The 16,000-nt window shown below is 37.8% G+C and overlaps 1 pseudogene; it reads right to left on the reverse strand.

Moving 5' to 3' along the window:
* Positions 1-2,274: 2,274 nt before the first annotated feature.
* Positions 2,275-11,548, reverse strand: LOC122897270 (annotated as a pseudogene).
* Positions 11,549-16,000: the final 4,452 nt, after the last annotated feature.

A 16,000-nucleotide genomic window follows, 5' to 3' on the forward strand; every position in this document is an offset into this window, starting at 1 on the left:
TTAAAATCATGCATTAGAATGGCGTATTTATTACAGCTAATGAACTGATATATGTGTTATTATTAACTAAACCCCATACTTTATTCAAATTTCATTAGTTTTTTTTTGTTTGTTTGTTTTTTACCTAATGTCCTTTTTCTGTTAGGAAAAAACTATAAACATAAGAATGTTAGGAAGAGATCCAAAAAAATTCCATTTCATAATAAATTCAGGAAATTGCAAAACTATCATGTCTGTTTGGGCCAATTCTAACAACTTTCCAATGATACAATCACTAAAAAACTATAATTTCTATGTATTGCATGGGAAAGCTTGAGATCACTTCTGATATAATGTATTTGTACTTTTGAACAGTTAATTTGAAATAAATAATGGTACTCCAGTGATTATCAAATTAAAGAAATAGAAATTAAGTTCTTAGTCTTGAGATGACCACATGACCCCGAGTCTGTGCGTGTTGAGGGCTATTGGTTTAACTGGGATTTCTCCATATTAACTCCCATGTAGAATATAATGCTTATTCAAAGATAAGTATTAGACATGTGCCAGTTTGTAGCTTATTTATATATTATTAAATTTCAACAGTTCTTTGTTGTTTAGATTTAGCACTTAGACCAACAACAAAAAGTTGTTTTTTTTTTTCAAGGATGAAAAGCATCCTTGATGCTTGTTGTTTAAAAGCAGACATTCTGTTCATTTATTAATGTCTTTAAATCTTCTGCTGAAAATCCCTGGCCCCCTTACTGACTGCACCCACCACTCCATACTTAGCAACTCACTGGGTACTTCAGTTCCCACAGCACAGAGATACAAATCTCCACTTCCTTCAACAGTTTTCATAAAAAATCCTTTTACTCTAATCTAAGCAAGCATTTCACAAGCTTTCCCCCTGGTTTTATTGAAGTATAATTGACAAATAACATTGTAAGATATTTTAAGTGTATAATGTAATGGTCTGATATAGGTAAACAATGTGAAAGAGTCCCCTCATAAAGTTTAATAACATCCCCCATCTCACATATTTACCTTTTATTGAGAACATTTAACTTCTATTCCATTAACATATTTCAGTTATAAGATAAAGGTGTCAACTATAGTTACCATGTTTTGTTTTTTGTTTTTTTTTTAATTTTTTTTTATTTTTTATAAACATATATTTTTATCCCCAGGGGTACAGGTCTGTGAATCACCAGGTTTAGAAACTTCACAGCACTCACCAAAGCACATACCCTCCCCAATGTCCATAACTCCACCCCCCTTCTCCCAACCCCCCTCCCCCCAGCAACCCAGTTTGTTTTGTGAGATTAAGAGTCACTTATGATTTGTCTCCCTCCCAATCCCATCTTGTTTCATTATTTTTCTCCTACCCATTTAAGCCCCCATGTTGCATCACCACTTCCTCATATCAGGGAGATCATGTGATAGTTGTCTTTCTCCGCTTGACTTATTTCGCTGAGCATGATACGCTCTAGTTCCATCCATGTTGTCGCAAATGGCAAGATTTCATTTCTTTTGATGGCTGCATAGTATTCCATTGTATATAAATACCACATCTTCTTGATCCATTCATCTGTTGATGGACATCTAGGTTCTTTCCATAGTTTGGCTATTGTGGACATTGCTGCTATAAACATTTGGGTGCACATGCCCCTTTGGATCACTACGTTTGTATCTTTAGGGTAAATACCCAGTAGTGCAATTGCTGGGTCATAGGGCAGTTCTATTTTCAACATTTTGAGGAATCTCCATGCTGTTTTCCAGAGCGGTTGCACCAGCTTGCATTCCCACCAACAGTGTAGGAGGGTTCCCCTTTCTCTGCATCCTCGCCAGCATCTGTCATTTCCTGACCTGTTGATTTTAGCCATTCTGACTGGTGTGAGGTGATATCTCATTGTGGTTTTGATTTGTATTTCCCTGATGCCGAGTGATATGGAGCACTTTTTCATGTGTCTGTTGGCCATCTGGATGTCTTCTTTGCAGAAATGTCTGTTCATGTCCTCTGCCCATTTCTTGGTTGGATTATTTGTTCTTTGAGTGTTGAGTTTGCTAAGTTCTTTATAGATTTTGGACACTAGTCCTTTATCTGATATGTCATTTGCAAATATCTTCTCCCATTCTGTCAGTTGTCTTTTGATTTTGTTAACTGTTTCCTTTGCTGTGCAAAAGCTTTTCATCTTGATGAAATCCCAATAGTTCATTTTTGCCCTTGCTTCCCTTGCCTTTGGCGATGTTCCTAGGAAGATGTTGCAGCGGCTGAGGTCGAAGAGGTTGCTGCCTGTGTTCTCCTCAAGGATTTTGATGGATTCCTTTCTCACATTGAGGTCCTTCATCCATTTTGAGTCTATTTTCGTGTGTGGTGTAAGGAAATGGTCCAATTTCATTTTTCTGCATGTGGCTGTCCAATTTTCCCAACACCATTTATTGAAGAGGCTGTCTTTTTTCCATTGGACATTCTTTCCTGCTTTGTTGAAGATTAGTTGACCATAGAGTTGAGGGTCTATTTCTGGGCTCTCTATTCTGTTCCATTGATCTATGTGTCTGTTTTTGTGCCAATACCATGCTGTCTTGATGATGACAGCTTTGTAATAGAGCTTGAAGTCCGGAATTGTGATGCCACCAACTTTGGCTTTCTTTTTCAATATTCCTTTGGCTATTCGAGGTCTTTTCTGGTTCCATATAAATTTTAGGATTATTTGTTCCATTTTTTTTGAAAAACATGGATGGTACTTTGATAGGAATTGCATTAAATGTATAGATTGCTTTAGGTAGCATAGACATTTTCACAATATTTATTCTTCCAATCCAGGAGCATGGAACATTATTCCATTTCTTTGTGTCTTCCTCAATTTCTTTCATAAGTAGTTTATAGTTTTCTGAGTATAGATTCTTAGCCTCTTTGGTTATGTTTATTCCTAGGTGTCTTATGGTTTGGTGTGCAATTGTAAATGGGATTGACTCCTTAATTTCTCTTTCTTCTGTCTTGTTGTTGGTGTAGAGAAATGCAACTGATTTCTGTGCATTGATTTTATATCCTGACACTTTACTGAATTCCTGTACAAGTTCTAGCAGTTTTGGAGTGGAGTCTTTTGGGTTTTCCACATATAGTATCATATCATCTGTGAAGAGCGATAGTTTGACTTCTTTGCCGATTTGGATGCCTTTAATTTTCTTTTGTTGTCTGATTGCTGAGGCTAGGACTTCTAGTACTATGTTGAATAGCAGTGGTGATAATGGACATCCCTGCCGTGTTCCTGACCTTAGTGGAAAAGCTTTCAGTTTTTCTCCATTGAGAATGATATTTGCAGTGGGTTTTTCATAGATGGCTTTGATGATATTGAAGTATGTGCCATCTATCCCTACACTTTGAAGAGTTTTGATCAGGAAGGGATGCTGTACTTTGTCAAATGCTTTTTCAGCATCTATTGAGAGTATCATATGATTCTTGTTCTTTCTTTTATTGATGTGTTGTATCACTTTGACTGATTTGCGGATGTTGCAGCCCTGGAATAAATCCCACTTGGTCGTGGTGAATAATCCTTTTAATGTACTGTTGAATCTTATTGGCTAGTATTTTGGTGAGAATTTTCGCATCTGTGTTCATCAAGGATATTAGTCTATAGCTCTCTTTTTTGATGGGATATTTGTCTGGTTTTGGGATCAAGGTGATGTTGGCCTCATAAAATGAGTTTGGAAGTTTTACTTCCATTTCTATTTTTTGGAACAGTTTCAGGAGAATAGGAATTAGTTCTTCTTTAACTGTTTGGTAGAATTCCCCCAGGAAGCCGTCTGGCCCTGGGCTTTTGTTTGTTTGGAGATTTTTAATGACTGTTTCAATCTCCTTACTGGTTATGGGTCTGTTCAGGCTTTCTATTTCTTCCTGGTTCAGTTGTGGTAGTTTATATGTTTCTAGGAATGCATCTATTTCTTCCCGATTGTCAAATTTGTTGGCGTAGAGTTGCTCATAGTATGTTCTTATAATAGTTTGTATTTCTTTGGTGTTAGTTGTGATCTCTCCTCTTTCATTCATGATTTTATTTATTTGGGTCCTTTCTCTTTTCTTTTTGATAAGTCTGGCCAGGGGTTTATCAATTTTATTAATTCTTTCAAAGAACCAGCTCCTAGTTTCGTTGATTTGTTCTATTGTTTTTTTGGTTTCTATTTCATTGATTTCTGCTCTGATCTTTGTGATTTCTCTTCTCCTGCTGGGCTTAGGGTTTCTTTCTTGTTCTTTCTCCAGCTCCTTTAGGTGTAGGGTTAGGTTGTGTACCTGAGACCTTTCTTGTTTCTTGAGAAAGGCTTGTACCGCTATGTATTTTCCTCTCAGGACTGCCATTGTTGTGTCCCACAGATTTTGAACCGTTGTATTTTCATTATCATTTGTTTCCGTGATTTTTTTCAATTCTTCTTTAATTTCCCGGTTGACTCATTCATTCTTTAGAAGGATGCTGTTTAGTCTCCATGTATTTGGGTTCTTTCCAAACTTCCTCTTGGGGTTGAGTTCTAGCTTCAGAGCATTGTGGTCTGAAAATATGCAGGGAATGATCCCAATCTTTTGATACTGGTTGAGTCCTGATTTAGGACCAAGGATGTGATCTATTCTGGAGAATGTTCCATGTGCACTAGAGAAGAATGTATATTCTGTTGCTTTGGGATGAAATGTTCTGAATATATCTGTGATGTCCATCTGGTCCAGTGTGTCGTTTAAGGCCTTTATTTCCTTGTTGATCTTTTGCTTGTATGATCTGTCCATTTCAGTGAGGGGAGTGTTAAAGTCCCCTACTATTATTGTATTATTGTTGATGTGTTTCTTTGATTTTGTTATTAATTGGTTTATATAGTTGGCTGCTCCCACGTTGGGGGCATAGATATTTAAAATTGTTAGATCTTCTTGTTGGACAGACCCTTTGAGTATGATATAGTGTCCTTCCTCATCTCTTATTATAGTTTTTGGCTTAAAATCTAATTGATCTGATATAAGGATTGCCACTCCTGCTTTCTTCTGATGTCCATTAGTATGGTAAATTCTATTCCACCCCCTCACTTTAAATCTCGAGGTGTCTTCGGGCTTAAAATGAGTTTCTTGGAGGCAACATATAGATGGGTTTTGGTTTTTTATCCATTCTGATACCCTGTGTCTTTTGATTGGGGCATTTAGCCCATTAACATTCAGGGTAACTATTGAGAGATATGAATTTAGTGCATTATATTGCCTGTAAGGTGACTGTTACTGTATATTGTCTCTACCACTTGTAGGCTCTCTCTTTGCTTAGAGGACCCCTTTCAATATTTCCTGTAGAGCTGGTTTGGTGTTTGCAAATTCTTTCAATTTTTGTTTGTCCTGGAAGCTTTTAATCTCTCCTTCTATTTTCAATGATAGCCTAGCTGGATAAAGTATTCTTGGCTGCATGTTTTTCTCGTTTAGTGCTCTGAAAATATCATGCCAGCTCTTTCTGGCCTGACAGGTCTCTGTGGATAAGTCAGCTGCCAATCTAATATTTTTACCATTGTATGTTACAGACTTCTTTTCCCGGGCTGCTTTCAGGATTTTCTCTTTGTCACTAAGACTTGTAAATTTTACTATTAGGTGACGTGGTGTGGGCCTATTCTTATTGATTATGAGGGGCATTCTCTGAACCTCCTGAATTTTGATGCTCGTTCCCTTTGCCATATTGGGGAAATTCTCCCCAATAATTCTCTCCAGTATACCTTCTGCTCCCCTCTCTATTTCTTCTTCTTCTGGAATCCCAATTATTCTAATGTTGTTTCACCTTATGGTGTCACTTATCTCTCGAATTCTCCCCTCATGGTCCAGTAGCTGTTTGTCCCTCTTTTGCTCAGCTTCTTTATTCTCTGTCATTTGGTCTTCTGTATTGCTAATTCTTTCTTCTGCCTCATTTATCCTAGCAGTAAGAGCCTCCATTTTTTATTGCACCTCATTCATAGCTTTTTTAATTTCAACTTGGTTAGATTTTAGTTTTTTTATTTCTCCAGAAAGGGCTTTTATATCTCCCGAGAGGGTTTCTCTAATATCTTCCCATGCCTTTTTCAAGCCTGGCTAGAACCTTGAAAATTGTCATTCTGAATTCTAGATCTGACATATTACCAATGTCTGTATTGATTAGGTCCCTAGCTTTCGGTACTGCCTCTTGTTCTTTTTTGTGTGGTGAATTTTTCCGCCTTGTCATTTTGTCCAGATAACAGTATATTAAGGAGCAAGTAAAATACTAAAAGGGTGGCAACAACCACAGGAAAATATGCTTTAACCAAATCAGAAGAGATCCCAAATTGTGAGGGGGGAGAAACGGCATAAAAAGAGGTTCAAAGAAAGAACTGAAAAAAAAAAGGAATTAAAAAAAGAAAACTAATAAAGAAAAGTATGAAAAAGAAAAAATATATATATTAAACTATTTAAAAAACGTTAAAAATGAAAAGGGTAAAAATTAAAAAAAATTTAAAAAAATTAAAAAAAATTAAAAATTTAGCAAAAGAAGAGAAAAAAATGAAAAAAAAATTACTTTAACTGCAAGACTAAAAAATCACAGGAAGAAAGTCATGAGTTCTGTGCTTTGCTTTCTCCTCCTCTGGAATTCTGCTGCTTTCCTTGGTATTGAAACTGCACTCCTTGGTAGGTGAACTTGGTCTTGGCTGGATTTCTTGTTGTTCTTCTGGGGGAGGGGCCTGTTGTATTGATTCTCAAGTGTCTTTGCCCCAGGTAGAATTGCACTGCCCTTACCAGGGGCCAGGCTGAGTAATCCGCTCGGGTTTTCTTTCAGGAGCTTTTGTTCCCTGAGCGCTTTCCGTAGAGTTCCGGAGGACGGGAATACAAATGGCAGCCTCCTGGTCTCCAGCCTGGAGGAGCCGAGAGCCCGGGGCCCCACTCCTCAGTGCACCCTCAGAGAACAGTGCCCAGTAACTCCCGTCTGCCTGACCTCTGGCCCCACTCCAAGCTCACCGAGCCTGCGACCGGTTCAAGGTAACCCAGAACTGTGAGCTTACTGTCGGCTCTGTCTCTGCACCGGCTTTCTCGCTCCAATACCCGCAAGCTCTGCGACACTCAGACACCCCCGATCCTTCTGTGACCCTGCGAGACCTGAGGCCACGCCGACCCCGCGTGGGCTTCGCCCCGGTTTAGCCTCTGGAGCGATGTCCCTCAGTGGAACAGACCCTTAAAAGTCCTGATTTTGTGCTCCGTTGCTCCACCGCTTGCCAGGAGCCGGCCCCTCCCCCTGGGGTCTATCTTCCCCTTGCTGTGGATTCACTTCTCCGCCAGTCCTACCTTTCAGAAAGTGGTTGTTTTTCTGTTTCCAGAATTGCTGTTCTTCTCTTCAATCTGCCGATGGATTTGCAGGTGTTTGCACTCTTTAGATAAGCTAACTAGCTGATCTCCTGCTAGCTGAAGTAGTCTCAGCCTGCTACTTCTCCACCATCTTGACTCCTCTCCCTGTTGTGAATTATTTTTATAATGTATTTTTGATGTAGTTTGATAGTAAGGGTTGTTGCGTCTAAGCTAATCATAAATATTGGCTGTAGTTCTCTTTTTTTACTGGTGTACTATCCAGCTTTGATATCAGGATAATGTGATAGAATGGATTTGGAAGTTTTCCTTCCTTTTCTATTTTTTGGAATAGTTTACAAAAAATAGGTATTAACTCTTTTTAAAATGTTTGTTAGAATTGTCCTGTGAAGCCATCCATTTCTGGACATGTTTTTTGGGAATTTTTTTGATTACTGATTCAATTTCTTTGCTGGTTATCAGTTTGTTAAATTTCTCAATTTATTCCAGTTTCAGTTTTTGTAGTTTATATGTTTCTAGGAATTGATCCATTTCTTCTAGGTTGTCCAATTTGTTAGCATATAGGCTTTCATAAAATTCTCTTACAATTGTTTGTATTTCTGTATTGTTAGTTGTTTTTTCTCCTCTTTTTTTGGTGATTTTGTTTGAGTCATTTTGTTGTTTTTCTTATGTGTCTGGCTAGAGGTTTATCAATTTTGCTGATTTTTCAAGGAACCATCCCCTGGTTTCATTGATACATAGTTTTTTTTAAAGTTTTTATTCATTTATTTCTGCTCTAATGTTCATTATTTCTTTCTGTCTTCTAGTTTTAGGTATTGTTTGTTGTTCTTTTTCTAGCTCCTTTAGGTGTAAGGACAGATTGTTTATTTGAGATTTTACTTCCTTCCCATGGTAGGCCTGTATTGTTATAAACTTCCCTCCTAGAACCACTTTTTCTGCATCCCACAGGTTTTGGACCATTGTGCTTTCATTTCCATTTGTTTCCATGTAATTTTAAATTTATTGTTTTCTTTTCTGTTTGACCCATTCAACATTTAGTAGCATGTTCTTTAACCTCCATTTATTTGTGGTCTTTCCAGATTTCTTTTTTTGTGGTTGACTTCTAGTTTCTTACCATTGTGGGCAGAAAAGATGCATGGTATGACTTCAGTCCTCTGGAATTAATTGAGACATGTTTTATTAGCTAATATGTGATCTATTCTGTGGAATGTTCCATGTGCACTTGAAAAGAATGTGTATTTTGCTCTTTTAGGATGGAATGTTAATATAGCTGTTAAATTCATCAGTTCCTTGTGTCACTCAAGACCATTGCTTCCTTATTTTTTTTCTGTTTTATGACCTGCCTATCAGTGTAAGTGAAATATTAACATTCCTTAGTATTATTGTATTAATATCAATGAGTTCCTTTATGTTTGCTATTAGCTATTTTATGTATTTGGGTTCTCTTATGGTGAGTGCAAAAATATTCATAATTCTTATATTTCTTGTTGGATTGTCCTCTTTATAACTATATAGTATTTTTCTTTGTCTTCCATTACAGCCTTTGTTTTAAATTCTGTTTTTTTCTGATACAACTATTGCCACTTGGTTTTCTTTTGACATCTATTTTCTCTATTTCTCTAGGTAGGTATTTCTCTATCCCCTCACTTTCAATTTGCAGGTGTCTTTAGGTCTCAAATAAATCTCCTATTGGTACCATAGAGATGCATCTTTTTTTTTCATCCATTCTATCACCATATGTCTTTTGATTGGAGCTTTTAGTTCATTTACATTTAAAGTAATTATTGGTAGATGTGTATTTATTGTCACTTTATACTAGTTTTGTGGTTTCCTTCTTGTCTTGTCTGATCCCTTCTTGTCTTTATTTACTGATTTCTTTTTTAGTGATATATTTGGATTTCTTTTTCTTTAATTTTTCATACTTACTGTGGTTTTGATTTCTGGGTACCATTAGATTTATATATAAAATTTTCTGCACAAAGCAGTCTACATTAAGCTCATGGTTGTTAAAGTTTGAACATATTCTATACTCCTCCCCATGTTTTCAGTATATGGTGTCATATTTTTTTTATGAACATTTGGAATTTTAAGCAAAAAATGTCACAGCCACTAACACTATTACAGTTTGAGGCTATCTTCATTCTCCACAATGATACCAGCATGCTCACAAGGGGTTCCCATTGTTTAGTCTTAGTTAAACTACCATGTTTAAAAGAATGATAAAGACTTGGCACACTATCACTTAACTTTTAATGTTTCATCACAGATGATGAAAGATACTGAAGTACAGAAAAGGAATAATTGTAATGTTGTGTTCAAAATTGTAAATATGGAATTATAAATCTAAAACATTTTCTGTTTAATATATATATATCTAATAGTCAGTGCAGTTCTGCAGGGTCTCTGCATCTAGTAGAGCATTGCTTGCCTTTATTCATTTTTCCAGGTCCTCCATGCCTGTCTCTTCTTCCTCCCATCTGTTCAAAGGTCCAAAGACATCTTGTGTTCCTCCTCCAAAGTGATCTCAGTCCATACCTTTGCCACTACAGAAGCCACCTCTGTCTCTACTTCTGAACTTTCCATGGAGACCACCATAGTCCATGAAGCCAACTCTTCCTACCCTCCCGCCACCAGGACTGCCTCTGCCATGGTCACTACACAGGTTGTGGAGAGGGTGATGGAAGAAAACTTTCAGGTTTGGGGGACTTATACTTGTTTTATCCTGTTCTCCAGGTGAAGTTCTGGTTTCCACACCATGATTTGGGACACTGCCAGTCCCAGCTCTGTTGTATATTTCCTCCCCCAGATGGGTTCCCTTGGGAACCCTGGGGCTCTCTTAGGGACAAACCATCTATGGCTCCTCTACAGCCTCCCATGTCACCCATGGGCCCCCCTGGACCTTCAGAATATGGCAGCAGCATCCTTTTACTCTCAGAGGAAGCATACAAAACTGCATGCTGTTCATTGGAGGTTTCCTGTGAGCAAGAGAAACCTTAAGTTAACTCCCTTGAAAATATTTCCTATCAAACCATTCCATAGCAGCCTTGGAAGTTGGTGGGTCTTCATAAGTCACTGTAGCATTGTGTTTGGGATTTCCTGTTTCCTTGTCCAAGTAGATGTGAATTATGGGTTGTCTGGTTCCCTTGAAGAAGTATGCCAGATCATCTAGAGTCACAGTGTCATTTAAGCCTTGCACATAAATTGCACTGTTGTGAGTCTTCATCTGGATCTATAGGTGGGCTTATAGATCAAGATCTGGTCCTTCCTCCATGGGTTCACTAGACTTATTGAAATCACCTTGCTTTCCAGAGCTGCTCATTCCACCATGTCCTCCTACCTTCCCACCTCTGCTCAGGTCCCATAATCAAATCTTCCTCTCTTCCTGCCCTGGTTATCAGGACCACTCATGCTCTAGTTCTCTCCTTGTCTGAAAAATCCTCCAGACTCCTGTCCATAAACACCCATGCTACTGGGGTGGTCTTGTTGGAATAAACTCTGCTGGTGTTCTGTTGGCTATATTGATTTGGAAGCTGGTTGTATGATCCAGTTTGTCAGAATTTTAACTAGTGTGTGACTACTGCCCATAGCTGTTTTGTTGACCATAGCTACTCTGCTGTCTGGAGCTGCTTGGTTGCCCATAGGTGTTCTGCTGAGAGTAACTGCTCTGATAATAACTAGTCTACAGTCTGGAGGAATAAGTGGTAGGAGGATAAGATGGTGGTGCTGTTACTGGTTGCATGGAGTAGGTCCTAAGTACCTGGGGATAACTGTAGTTGCTCTGTCCATATCTAGGCTGGGCTGGTTATAATTCCTTGTGCTAGATTAAAGTTCACTAGTTTCATATTATGGTCTTGCAGATGTGGAAGTTGCTGGCTGCTTCCCATATACTTGGTAAGCAGACTGAGAGCCATATACAGACTGATAAGCATAGGAGGCCTGGGTGGTAGTACCATTAGTGTGGTGGTATCATAGGCACCAGTGCCATACCCCTAGATAGGCTGACCATATACCTCGGGAGCAGCTGGACAAGTATAACCAGGGGGAGCCTGTCCATAAGAAGTTGTGTAGGCAGTCTGGCAGAGGTTGTATACTTGGATGTAGCAGACATCAGTGGACTGTCCACAGGTGCCATAAACTTTGCTGCCCATATGTGAGAGTGGTCTGTGCAAATCCTTGAGGGGACCGGGTAGTGTAATCACTATATCCCTGCTGGGCTGAAGCTCTGCTGTAGGTACTGTAGTCCATGAATGACATTTTCTCTCCTTCCTTCTTGTTCTCTTGATGTCCTTCTCCCTCTTGATTTTCCTATGGTGTCATATTTTATGTCTCTTTTTTGGCCTTATTTTTTATGTTCAATTAGCCAACATGTAGTATATCATTAGTTTTTGAGGTAGTGTTCAATGATTCATTAGTTGTGTATAATACCCAGGGCTCATCACAACACATGTCCTCCTTAATACCCATCACCCAGTTACACCCTTCTCTCAAGCCCTCCCTCTGTAACCCTCAGATTGGTTCCTGGAGTCCAGAGTCTCTCATGGTTGTTCTCCCTCTCTGATTTCTTCTCCTTCAATCTCCCCTGCCTTCTCCTGTGGTCTTCCATGCTATTCCGTATATTCCACATATTAGTGAAGCCATATGATAATTGTCTTTCTCTGCTTGACTTATTTCACTTAGCATAATCCCCTCCAGTTATGTCTATGTAGATGAAATGATAGGTATTCATCTTTTCCAATGACTGAGTAATATTCCATTGTATATATGAACCACATCTTCTTCATCCATTCATCTGTTGAAGGACAGCTCCTTCCACAGTTTGGCTATTGTGGATATTGCTGCTATGAACATCAGGGTGCATGTGCCCCTTCTTTTCACTACATCCGTATCTTTGGGGTAAATACCCAGTAGTGCCATTGTTGGGTCAAAGGATAGCTCTATTGTTACTTTCTCGAGAAAACTCCATGCTGTTTTCTAGAGTGACTATACCAGCTTGCATTCCCACCAACCGTGTAAGAGGATTCCCCTTTCTCCACATCTTCACCAACACTTGCTGTTTCTTGCCTTGTTAATTTCTGCCATTCTAACTGGTGTAAGGTGGTATCTCATTGTGGTTTTAATTTGTATTTCCTTGATGACAAGTGACGTTGAACATTTTTTTCATGTGTCTGTTGGCCATTTGTATGACCTTTGTCTTTGGAGAAATGTCTGTTCATGTCTTCTGCCCATTTATTGATTGGGTTATTTGTGTTTTGGATGTTGATTTTAATAAGTTCATTACAGATCTTGGATACTAGCCCTTTATCTGATATGTCATTTGCAAGTATCCTCCAAATCCATAGGTTGCCTTTTAGTTCTGTTGACTGTTTCCTTTGCTGTGCAGAAGCTTTTTATCTTAATGAAGTCCCAATAATTTATTTTTACAATTGTTTTCCTTGCTTTTAGAGACATGTCTAGCACAAAGTTGCTGTGGCCAACGTGGAAGAGATTTCTGCCTGTGTTCTCTTCTAGGATTTGGATGTATTCCTGTCTCACATTGAGGTCTTTCATCCATTTTGAATTTATCTTTGTGTATGCTGTAAGGGAATGATCCAGTTTAATTCTCCTGCATGTGGCTGTCCAATTTTCCCAGCATCATTTATTGAAGATACTGTCTTTTTTCCATTGGATATTTTCTTCCTGATTTGTCAAAGATTAGTTGACCATAGAGTTGAGAATTCACTTCTAGAGTCTCTGTTCTGTTCCATTGATCTATCTGACTGTTTTTGTGCCAATACCATGCTGTCTTGATATCGCATGCTGTTCATTGGAGGTTTCCTGTGGGCAAGAGAAGAGATCACAGATTTGTAATATAGCTTGAAGTCAGGCATTGTGATGCTCCCAAGCTTGATTTTCTTTTTCAACAGCCACCTGGTGACTCAGGGTCTATTCTGGTTCTATATAAATTTTAGGATTGTTTGTCCCAGCACTTTGAAAAATGTCGGTGGTATTTTTATAGGGATTGCATTGAAACTGTAGATTGTTCTGGGCAGCATATGCATTTTCACAATATTTATTCTTCCAGTCCATAAGCATGTAATGTTTTTCCATTTCTTTGTGTTTGCCTCAATTGCTTTCATAAGTGTTTTTTAATTTCTAGAATATAGATCCTTTACCTCTTTGGTTAGGTTTCTTCCTAGGTATCTTATGGCTTTGGTGCTCTTATGAGTGGAATTGATTCTTTAATTTCCATTTCTTCAGTTACCTTGTTAGTTATAGAAATGCAACTGATTTCTGCGCATTGATTTTGTATCTTGCTATGTTGCTGAATTGCCATATGAGTTCTAGTAATTTGTGGGTGGAATCTTTGGGGTTTTCCATGCAAAATATCATGTCATCTATGAAGAGAAAGGGTTTGACTTCTTCTTCACCAATTCGAATGCCTTTTATTTCTTTTTGTTGTCTGATTGCTGAGTCTAGGATTCCAGTACTATGTTAAACAACAGAGGTAAGAGTGGACATCCCTGTCATCTTCCTGACCTTAAGGGAAAAGCTCTCAGTTTTTCCCCATTAAGAATGATATTCACTGTGGGCTTATCATATTGATATTGTTATTTTTATGATATTGAAGTACGTTCCCTTTATCCCTATATTTTGAAGAGTTTTGATCAGGAAAGGATGCTGTATTTTGTCAAATGCTTTTTCTGCATCAATTGAGAAGATCATATTGTTTTTGTCACTTCTTTTGTTAATGTGATTTATCATGCTAATTGATTTGCAAATGTTGAACCACCCTCACATCCCAGGGATAAATCTCACTTGGTCATGGTGAATAATCCTTTTAATGTACTTTTTGATCCTATGGGCTAGGATCTTGTTGAGAATTTTGGCATCCATGTTCATACAGATATTGGTCTGTAATTCTCTTTTTTGATGGGGTCTTTCCCTGGTTTTGGGGTAAAGGTTGACCTCATAGGATCATGCTGGCCTCATAGAATGAGTTTGGAAGTTTCCCTTCCACTTCTATTTTTTGAAATAGCTTCAGTAGAATAGGTATTATTTCTTCTTTAAATGTGTGGTAGAATTCCCCTAGGAAGCCATCTGGCCTTGGACTCTTGTTTTTTGGGAGGTTTATGATTACTGTTTCAATTTCCTTGCTGGTTATTGGTCTATTCAAATTGTCTATTTCTTTCTTTTTCAGTTTTGGGAGTTTATAAATTTCCAGGAATGCATCCAGATTGCCTATTACTTCCAGATTGCCTCTTTTGTTGCCATATAGCTGCTGGTAGTCAGTTCTAAAAATTGTCGCTGTTTTCTTGGTATTGATCATGATTTCTCCCTTTTATTAATGATTTTATTAATTTGGGTCCTTTTTCTTTTCTTTTGGATAAGTCTGGCCAGAAATTTATCAATCTTATTACTATTTATTTATTTAATTTGTTTTCAGTGTTCCAAGATTCACTGTTTATGCACCACACCCAGTGCTCCATGCAATGTGTGCCTTCCTTATTACACTTTCAAAAAACCAGCTTCTAGTTGTGTTGATCTGTTCTAGTGCTCTGGTTTCTATTTCATTGATTTCGGCACTAACATTTATTATTTCTCTTTTCTTGCTTGGTTTAGGCTTTATTTGCTGTTATTTATCCAGCTTCATTAACTGTAAGGTTAGCTTGTGTATTTGATGTTTTTCTAATTTTTTAGGAGAAGCTTGGATGACTATGTACTTCCCTCTAAAGACCGCCTTTGCTGTATCCCAAAGGTTTGAACCATTCTGTTTTCATTTTCATTAGTTTCCATGATATTTTTTTCATTCTTTAATTTCTTTATTGACCCATTCATTCTTTAATAGGATGTTGTTAACCTCCAAGTGTTCGAGTTCCTTGCAAACTCTTGTGATTAATTTCAAGGTTCAAAACCATGTGGTTTGAAAATATGCAGGGAAGAATCCCAATATTTTGGTACAAGTTGAGACCTGATTTGTGAATCTGTATGTGATCTTTTCAGGAGAAAGTTCCATGTGCACTCAAGAAAAAGAATGTGTATACTGTTGCCTTAGGATGGAATGCTCTGTATATATCTGTGAAGTCCATCTGATACAATGTATCATTCAAAGCCCTTGAATTCTTATTGATCTTCTGTTTAGATGATGTGTCCTTTGCTGTGAATAGGTTATTGAAGTTCTCTACTATTAATGGAGATTTATCAGTGTGTCCCTTTACTTTGGTTATTAATTGGTTGATATAATTGGCTGCTCCTAAATTACGAGCATAAATATTTATAATTGTTAGATCTTCTTGTTGGGTAGGCTCTTTAAGTATGTTATAGTATCTGTCTTTATCTCTTACTAGTCTTTTGTTTGAAGTCTAATTTTTCTGATATGAGAATTCTTACTCCTTTCTTTTGAGATCCATTAGCATGGCAAATAATTCCCCAACTCTCACTTTCAGTCTGGAGGTATCTTTAGGTATTAAACGAGTCTCTAGTAGATACTATACAAATGGGTCTTGCTTTTTTATCCAACCTGATTCCCTGTATCTTTTGATTTAGCCCATTTACATTCATAGTAACAATTGAAAGATAGGAATTTAGTGCCATTGTATTGCCTGTAATTTCCCTGTTTCTGTAGATTGCCTCTTTTTTTTTTTTCCTGATATATGTTACTCTTTGGGTCTCTTTTTGCTTACAGGGTCCCATTTAATATTTCTTGCAGGGCTGGCTTGGTGGTCACAC

This window comes from Neovison vison, chromosome X (genome assembly GCF_020171115.1).
Source record: "Neovison vison isolate M4711 chromosome X, ASM_NN_V1, whole genome shotgun sequence".
Classification (NCBI taxonomy): Eukaryota; Metazoa; Chordata; class Mammalia; order Carnivora; family Mustelidae; genus Neogale; species Neogale vison.